This window comes from Chrysochloris asiatica, unplaced genomic scaffold (assembly GCF_000296735.1).
Source record: "Chrysochloris asiatica unplaced genomic scaffold, ChrAsi1.0 scaffold00364, whole genome shotgun sequence".
NCBI lineage: Eukaryota > Metazoa > Chordata > Mammalia > Afrosoricida > Chrysochloridae > Chrysochloris > Chrysochloris asiatica.
Genome location: NW_006408882.1, coordinates 655,621 through 665,606, shown reverse-complemented (window position 1 = coordinate 665,606; position 9,986 = coordinate 655,621). Strand labels below are relative to the sequence as shown.

General features: G+C 38.8%; 1 pseudogene; it reads right to left on the bottom strand.

The window, feature by feature from the left end:
- Positions 1 to 9,986, bottom strand: part of LOC102826485 — a 54,157-nt pseudogene that overhangs the window by 10,848 nt on the left and 33,323 nt on the right.

The window sequence follows — 9,986 nt, the reverse complement described above, 5'->3', positions numbered from 1 at the left end:
ATATTCAAGGTCATATTTTGGTTCTTGTGGACTTGTTTCCATTTTCTTCAGCTTCAGTCTGAATTTGCATATTAGTAACTGATGGTCTGTTCCACAATCTGTCCCTACACTTGTTTTGACTGATGATATAGAGCTCTTCTATCGTCTCTTTCTGCAGATGTAGTCAATTTGATTTCTATGTATTCCATCTGGTGATGTCCATGTGTATAGTCGTCTCTTATGTTATCTAAAGAAGGTATTTGAAATGAACAAATCATTGTATTTTGCAGAATTCTGTCATGCTATCTCCAGCATCATTTTTATCAGAGAGATGGATTGACATAGTGCCTGTGAAGATGGGCTGAAATGTAACAATGTTGTGAGCTTGTTGCAGGACTAGGTAGTACTTCATTCTGTTTTGTAGGATGCTGAAGGACTAGGCAGTGTTTTGTTCTGTTGTATAATTAGCTGCTATGAATTTGAACTGACTCAATGGCACCTAACAACTACAACAACAACACAAAATACATATCATTGATACTGTTTCTTTGACTGGAATCCTAATGGTGGTGGTGGTGGTTGTGTGCAGTCTTGTCAATTCCTACTCATAGTGACCCTGTATAGCGTTTCCGAGGCTGTAATCTTTGCAGGAACAGAAAGTCTCATCTTTTTCCCATGGATTGACTGGTAGATTAAAAATGCTGACCTTGTGGTTGCAGCTCAGCTCAAGATCCAATCTGCTGCCAGGGCTTCTTAGTGTCCTAATAGATACAGAAAATTTGAATCAAGTCACAGCTAATTACATTTCAATAAACAGCATTCTGCAAAACATTTATTAGGAAGTACTAATGCAGTTGAGTCATTTTAAAATAGATTTTCACATAGTAGTTGAATAAAAATATGTTTAGAGTAAGCTATCTAGAAGCAACATCTAATTCACTTCATTGCAGCTGTGTCAAAAAAAAACATTTAAGATTTAAGACTTCAAATCAACATCTGGAGACCCGTTTTGCTCTCATTTTTCTGAACTCCACATTTCCCAAAAGCCTTTTGAAGGTCAAAGTTAACAAATCTCACTTTTTAGTGAGTGCTTTGACTTCAACCTAGTTTAAAATTACTCTCATGTCGCAAGTGTCCATATCCTTTCGACAAACTCCGTAGGTTGCAAAAGTCCAGCTTGCTCCAGGTGAACAGAAGCCAGTGCCGTATCTCTGCCCACTGATGCAAACTGGGCAACAGGCTGCCTCTGGGCAGATGGTGGTCCTCCTGGAGTGTGAGAAAAAAGGCCAATTCAGAATTAAGTCCATCTCACTGCAATTCCCAGGTACTGTAGTCTGAAAGGAAGGTACTTGATGATTCTTCCTTTCTCATCCTCAGTCTGACTCACCTTAAAGTTATCCCAGTTTTCCCTCTCTGACTTGTGGGATGCTCTTTCTTTCTCCCTTATTCTCCAGCTAGGTTCATTTGTTTAACATCTGTTGGAATAAGACGTCAGTCTATGGGCATGTATCTGAAACTTCCTAACTCAAAAGATTTTATTTTTATTTAGTTTCCATAGTGGGATAAAAGCTGGACAGAGTTTGGTGTGGGTGGGAAGAAGTGTGAGTGGGAAGACGTTTGAGTATAAGAACACCATCAAGACTGAAATATGATTCCACTGCATGAGACTTTCTCTTCTTTCTTTCCTTCCTTTTCACCTCCCTTCCTTCCTTTCTTTTCTTCTTATTAATCACTCAAGTATTGATCACATAATTTAAGCCAGGCTCTTTGTTAACCACTAGTACACAATGGTGTTTCATGGTTCTTTCTTTCAATGAATGCACAATCTAACTGACATAAAATTATACAGAACTAAAAATAACAATGTGCCCATTCCTTACCTCTACTCTTTGGGACATGGAAATGGTGGGAAGCAGAACATTCAAAACAGAAGAAATAGCATGGTCAAAAGCCACAACGTATAAAGTATGTCTTCATAAAAATAGATTTGGGGAACTTAGCATAGTTGAGGCATTTTAAGAGAATGGAAAAGTGGGTTATATCTTTGAAGGAACTTGAATGGCATACTAAGGAATTTGGAATTTATTCTCTTTACTGAATAGGGTGTTGTGGTAAGTTCCAAAGCTACTGAATCAGGAAATAATAATTTTAAATCTATCATGCTGAGGACCCTTGTCACACCGTGTGCTCTAACCATAATACACAAAAGTAGGAGCGATAGCTGTCTGGTCTCATAGCCCTAGATATATCTAGATATAGCCACTGTGCTTGGTACAGAAATGAAACAACAATGACAAACTCATTGCTATTGAGTCCATTCCTAATCATAGTGACCCCAAAGTGTTTCCAAGGCTGTGCCCTTTACAAAAGCAGACTGCCACACTTTTCTCCCTCAGAGTAGCTACTGGGTTTGAACCACTGACCTTTCAGTTAGCAACTGAGTGCTTAACCACTGTTCCACCAGGGCTTCTTGGTGCAATGTTGACACACCCCAATTCTATGTTGGGAGTCCTGAGCCACTCCTCGGAAACCCTATACAGGGCAGCTATGAGTTGGAAATGACTCGATGGCACTTAACAACAACAACAATTTGTGAGTGAATGTAACTTATAAAAGTAATTACACATGGTTCAAGTCTGGCATTTGAATCATGATTCTGGGAGATTTATAAAGGGTAATCGAAAATAAATCATAGAAACCCATCAGCTGTGTTCTCCTTATCATCTTTCTTATATTTACTCTAAATCTCTCATGCTGTGATTAGGTCCAGAGTCCTTTGTGCTCTGTGGAAATGAAAGAGACCTTAGGGACACCTTCCCTTGTAGCATAAACATTAGTGATCTTCATAGAATTGTTCTCAGGTATTGTCAGAAGAAACAATTCCTGCTCTAAAAAAAGTTTTTTTTTTTCCTTCAAATTTCACTTTCTAACTATTTAATCATCTTTGCAGCTGACCTGGATTTTCTTCCACTTCATCTCTCTTGCTTGCCAATATCTGGCCTGGAAAAGAAGCAGCTTGAACTAGATGGTTTCTAAGGAAACAGATTCTCGCCAAATAACCTTTGGGCTGATAAGGGTTAGAACTCTGTGGATAGGATATTCTTCATATATAGACTTCAGAGAATGTTTAAGTTCTACTAAATTAATAAGAAATTGCTAAGCTATTAATTTACAATATTATTGATTTTAAAGGAATTAGGATTCAATTAAATACATTTTACACTTAAATTATAGCAAATTGTTGATTTTTTTGATAAACCAAGATGATTCAACTTTAAAGTAAGAGAAAGGGAAAAAAAGAGGTAGAGTCCCTGGTATGTGCCAGGGACTTGCATGCTTACTTTCCCTCACTTCTATTTATTGATGGGATTCTTGATTTGCATATGGCAAATCCAAGAAAAAAAGATGTTTTCCCATGTAAACTATCATTCAATGCACACACACACACACACACACACCAAAACGATATGTCTAATGCTTATTACTTACCAGGGACTTGTATCCTTAATTTCCTTCACTTCTTAAAACCACCCTAATAATTAGGTAGGAGAACACTGATGGTTCATTGGCAGAATCAATTGCCTTCCATGTGGTCAGCCTATTGCATTCCATGTGCAGCTACCCCCCATCTGTTAGTGTGGGTTTATGTGCTGCTGTGATGCTGAACAGGTTCCAGCAGAGGTTCTGGACTAAGATGGTCTAAGAAGAAAGATCTGGCAATCTACTTGTGAAAATCAGCCAATGAAAACCTTATGGATCAATGGCCCAATCTGCAACTGATTATGGTGATGGGGTACTACCAGGAATCATTTTGTTTTGCTGTATGTGGGGTTGTCGTGAGCTGGGATCTTACTTAGTAGTTGCTAACAACAGCAACAACAACACTAACAAAGAAGTATCTGTTCTGTCTCACAGATGAAAGGCTACATGGTAGACACACTAAATAATTTGCCCAAGGTCAAACAGCTAGTGATTGGCAAAGTAAGGACTTGAGGACTCTCTGAGTGTAACAAAAGCTCTGTGTCCAATGTTCTCAGGTCAGAATGGAAGGAACCAGAGTGCTGGGCCATTCATAAAAATCACCCCATCACTTATATTGAGCACTCATCAAACATTAGGCTAGATACTTTCCCATAAGGAATTTTTGAAATTAAATCTACTCTTTGCTGTAAAGTTGTTTCCTGAGAATTATTATTCCTGTTTCATAAAAACAAAACAAAACAAAAACCCTGCAATCTAGAGGATTTAAAGGACTCATCCATTTTTGCATAGCTTGTAAGGAACAGTCATAATTAACTGAAAGGCAGGAGGTTAGTAAGGAACTGAGACAGGCGTGCTGGCACCATGGTTATTGCTTGGTGTAATTGATCATGTTGCTATCAGTTGTGCTAGCTGGAAAAGGTCTAGATACACTGGTGACACACAATATTGAGAAACAGTCCTAATGTTAGTCAGAGTACCTAATCAAGCAGTCCTCTCTATCAATTTGACAATTTTGGGGTGATGCAAAAAATTCAGCACTCAACTACTAACCCAAAAGGTTGGCGGTTTGAACCCACCCAGAGACATCTCAGAATATAGACTGGCAATCTTTTTCTGAAAACCCTACGGAACAGTTCTACTTTGCAACACACGGGATTGCCATACGTTGAAATCAATTTAGTTGGAACTGGTTTGATTTTTGGATTTGGGACAAGAATTCTTAAAGTTATCAAAAGGTAACATTCATGCCTTACATAATTTCTGTACTCCCATCATCCCTTGCCCAGGGCTGGGACTTTAACCAATTAGAATTTTTTTGATTTGTATAGTGGAGTGGTTCTGAAATTTCAATGCTCTTAAGAATCACCTTGGATGCTTACCAGGGGTGGGAGGGAAGGGGGAGTAATTCACTCGCTAGAAGGTAGATGGGAAAGCAATATACGCGCTAAGAAGAAGGTTGGCAGAAGAAAGAGGAAGGCAATGGAAGACACAGAGTAGTGAAAGAGTTTAAGGCAACAGAGGTAAATTCTGTTATATACAAAATCTTGCATTAACGATGATCTTTGGGTAGATACATAGGTTGAACTGGTATGGGAGGGAAAGAGGGAGGATATCCACAAATAAATTAAGGTTTGACCGAGGTTATTTGCTGCTAACATAATCCATGACTGTAGTGAAGCATACAAGGAGTACAACTATGAAAACTTGTTGCTGTTAAGTGCTGCTAAATTGGTTCAGATGCACAGCAACCCTGTATTGGATTTCTAAGGAGTGGTTGGTGAATCGGAATTGCTGGCCTTGTGGTTGATCTTGTTTTACCCTACAGTGCCTTACCAGTACTCTAAAAACTTTTTAGACACTACCAAATACCTTCCTTGCTAGGTGTGAGGGTTCAGAACCATAGTCTAGGGAGACACCATGGCCGATTGTCATAACATAGTCCACAAAGACAATGTTCTTTATCCTACCTTGATGAGTAGCAACTGGGATCTTAAAACCTCAAGAGTTGTCATCTAAGATACAACTATTATTCTCTCTCTGTCCAGAGGAAAGAAGTATAATGAAAGTTTAAGGTACTTGGTAACAATTTGTCCTGCGGACTAATAGACCAGACTAACAGACCATGGGAACATCAGTCTCCATGACCCTGAGACCAGGAGAACTAGATGGTGCCTGTCTACAGAGTGGGAAAAAACGTGAAACAAAACTCAAAATCGTAAAATAGACCAGGTATACTGGTAGATAGAGATTGGGGGACCTGAAACTATGGCCCTTGGACACCCTTTGTATCTCATACTTCAAAATCTTGTTAGGAGGGCCCAGTCCCTGGAGAAGGAAATTATGTTTGGTAAAGTGGACTGTCAGTGAAAAAGTGGACGGCCTATAAAAATGGATTGGCACAGTGGCAGCTGCAATGGACTCAAGCATAGCAACAATTGTGAGAATGGTGCAGGGCGGGGAAGTGTTTCATTCTGTTATGCCTAGGATCGCTATGAGTTGGAATCAACTGGATAGTACCTAAAAGCGACAACAACAGCAAAGGAGAAGTTATTTAGAGAAGAAGAGATATCATCATTCAATGTATGTCTTTGTGACTATGGATTACCATTTCTAAACAGTGAGATGATGGGGTTGTGGTGGTGGTGCAGTTTGGGGTGAGAGGTGGGTGACATGAACTTGTTCCAGTAAATATGATTTTTCTCTGAAGGGTATCTTTTCCATATGCCCCTCCCCCCATTTCTGGGGATCTCATCCAATATTTTGAAATAATAAAAATCCATTTTCATTGAAAATCACCAGATGGATACCTTATTGATGGTTTCTGTAGGTACTGCTTGAGAAACTTCCATTCCTCTGGAATTGTTAAGAGAAGTAACAAAACAGGCAAAACCCAGGAAGTCCAGAAAAACCTATTTTCCTTCATTCAGCCCCCAGATTGGAGTCCTGGTATGGTGCTATGGGTTTGAATCTCAGGTCAGTGGTTCAAGCTCATCAGCCACTCTTTGGAAACCCTCTATGGGGTCGCTATGGGTCAGAAATGACTCAAAGGCACTTAACAACAGCCGCACCCACCCAAGTCAGAGATGTAAATGTTCCTCTGCCAGAGACTGCCCTCTCCTGGCTTTGATGTCTAAAAACAGGATCTCTGTTTCCATTGAACCATCTAGAGTTCAGGGTTAGGGTTAGACTCCCAAGTTCAGCATCAGCTAAAATTCTCCATTGGATGCTGCCTTCAGTTTGGGTAAAATCTAAATTTTTTCACATTGACTCTTCAAGTATCCCAGTCCAGCCTCCTGCTTAGCTCTCTAGTCTCCTTTCCTGTCATTCTTACTATACCATCTGTTTTCCTATCACAACTTTTATTGTATTTTATTATTATTGTTGTTGTTAAGCACCATTGAGTTGGCTACAATTCATAGCCGCCCTGTATAGGGTTTCCAAGGATTGACTGGTGAGTTTGAACCATCAACCTTGTCATTCAAACTAACCTAGCAGTTCAGTGCTTTATTCTACAGTGCCACACCAAATAAAAGGACTCCTTTAAATTTTCTAAGCACATTTCCTTCTTCTCATTTTACCTTTGCACCTCCTTTAGATTCCACCAGGAGAATTTGTTCTTTTCTATGAGAAGTCTTCTTTAGAAATTAGTTTCACCTCCTGTCACTATCATACCATTTAAAAACATAGCATCATTGTTTGCTTTTTCATTTGTCTTCCTTATTAGATCGGCAGCGGCAGTACATTGACTCTGAAACCGTATTTGTCTTGTTCTCCCTCTTATTTCAGTACCTTATTGCAGACACAGAGGAGGTGCTCATTAAATACTTGTTCAGTGAATAAACAAGTTGTCTTCTAGAATCTGCTTGGGCACCTCAAGTGATGGGAAGCTTATTACCTCCTGAGGCTGCTGGGTCCATTTTTAGAAGAATCTGCCTATTTGAAAACTCTTTCTGATTAATGAACTGAAAGCAGTGCTCCTGTAACTTTCCAGGAGAGCAAAATGTGATAGACTGAGAGGCTGACACAGAATCTCTGGTTCTGCTATCTCCTTGGGAAGATGTTCTCTCTAGCTACCAACTTAAATGCAAATTGAAGAGTGCTTTCTCAAGACAGGGCTAATGCATAGAGACAGCAATGCAAATGTTGAAAGAGTAAAGCTAATTGCTCATTTAGGATAGCCTGCATTGACATTTTGTTTTATGCAAGCTAGTGGGGCAAATAGAGAACCACAGGCATGAAGTGGACTGCCTTCTTTTGAATAGGGCCTTCCTGTACCCCTTTCACCTCAAGAGCTCTGGGGAGTTATGACTAAGGGTAGGGGAAAGGGAGGAGTTAAAAGGGATGCTTTATGGGTACAAAAATTAACTTGGGAGTTTATCAGGAAGGCTTTAAATTGTCCTAGAATGCTCTGATTCATGACTAAAGATACTTCATTAAATAGGATGTATTAGTTTCCTAGGGCCACCAAAGCAAGTTACCTGAAAACAACAGAAATTAATTTTCTCATAGTTTGGGAGGTAATAATCCAAAAAATCTTTATGAATTTTATTTTAACACTTAACTCAGGTGGTTTATTGAAATTTTTTTGGTCAGCTCTTTTACTTCCTCAATTCTTCCAGTCCACTGTAGCTTCTCTGTGTTCAAGAGCAGGTTTCAGAGTCTGTTCCAATATTTTTTGTATTTTGGTCTTTTCTTTCTTTCCTGTATTTTAAATGACCTTTTGTTTTCTTCATGAATGATATTCTTGATGCCATCCCACACGTTTTCTGGTCTTCAGTCATTGTTTAATGCAACAATCTATTCTTCTGATGGTTTTTAAATTTAGGTGGAACATACTCAGAATCATATTTTAGCTTGTTTTATTTATCTTTAGCTTCAACCTGAATTGCATATGAGCAATTGATAGTGTGTCCCATAGTCAGTCCCTGGCCTTGTTTTGCCAGATGGTATTGAACTTCTCTGTTGTCTCCTCTTACAGATTAGTAAATTTGGTTACTATGTGTCCCATCTGGTGAGGTTCATGTGTATAGTTGCAGTATATGTTGTTGAAAGAAAATATTTGCAATGAATAAGTCAGTGATCTTTCAAAATTCTATCATGTGATCTCTAGCATTGTTTCTATCATCAAAATCATATTTTCCACTATCAATCCTTCATTCAATCTTTTTCACATTCCAATCACTGGTAATTGTAAATGAATCTTAATGGTATGTTTGATCAATTTATGACTGAAGAAGTTAATAGAATTGTTCAATTCTATCTTCACTGAATTTTGTTGTAATTCTATGGATATTAGCCTATCACAGATACCATTGTACTTCAAGATTGTTGTTAAGTGCCAACAGCCAGTACTGACTCAATGACCCAATGCAAAATGGGATGAAACACTGCGGTGTCCCGGGACAACCTCATAATCATGGCTACATCTGAGCCCATTTCTGCTGCACATTGCTAATCCATCTCGTTGGTAGTCTTCTTCTTTTTCTCTGACCCTCCACCTAATAAAACACGATCTTCTCTAGGGACTGGTCCATTCTGATAATATGTCATAAGTATGAGAAACAAAGTCTGACCATTCTAGCTTTCAAGGAACATTCTGGCTGCACTTCTTTCAATACAGATTTGTTTGTTCTTTTGGCATTCCATGGTACTTTCACTATTCTCCTGAAACATCATAACTTAAATGCATCAATTCTTTTACAGTCTTCCTTAACATATGACGATGAGATTATTGAAAATACCATGACTTGGGGCAGATGCACCTTAATACTAAAACTGACATATTTCCTCTTGAACACTTTAAAGAGGTCTTGTAAAGCAGATGGTGGTGGTGGTGGTTATGTATCATGGTGTCGGTTCCAACTCATAGCTACCTCATAAAGGGTTTCTGAGGCTATAAATCTTTATGGGAGCAGAAAGTCTCATCTTTCTTCCATGGAACAACTGGTAGTTTCGAACTGCAGACCTTGAGGTTTGCAGCCCAATTCGTAACCACTACACTACCAGAGCTTCTTTGTAAAGCAGATGTGCCTAATGAAATGCATTGTTTGATTTCTAGACTGCTGCTTCAATGAGCATTGATGGTTGATCCAAGCAAAATGAAGTCTTCAATTGTTTCAGGTTTTTCTCAATTTTTCTGGATGCTGTTTATTGGTCCAGTGGTGAGTATTTTTGTCTTATTTACATTGAAGTTCAGTCCATACCAAAGGCTGTGGTCTTTGACGTCATCAGTAAGTATTTAAAATCTTCACTTTCAGCAAGCAAGTTTGCATCATCTGCATATCGCAGGTTGTTAATGGTAACCAATATTGATGCCACAATTTTCTCTATATAATCCAGCTTCTCAGATTATGTACTCAGTATACAAATTGAATAAACATGGTGAAAAAATACAACCCTGGTTCACACCTTTCCTAATTTTAAACCATTTGGTGTTACCTTGGTTTTCTTTTTTCTGTTCTGCCTCCTGCTCTGTGTACAGGTTCCTCATGAACACAATAAAGTATTCTGGAATTCTCATTCTT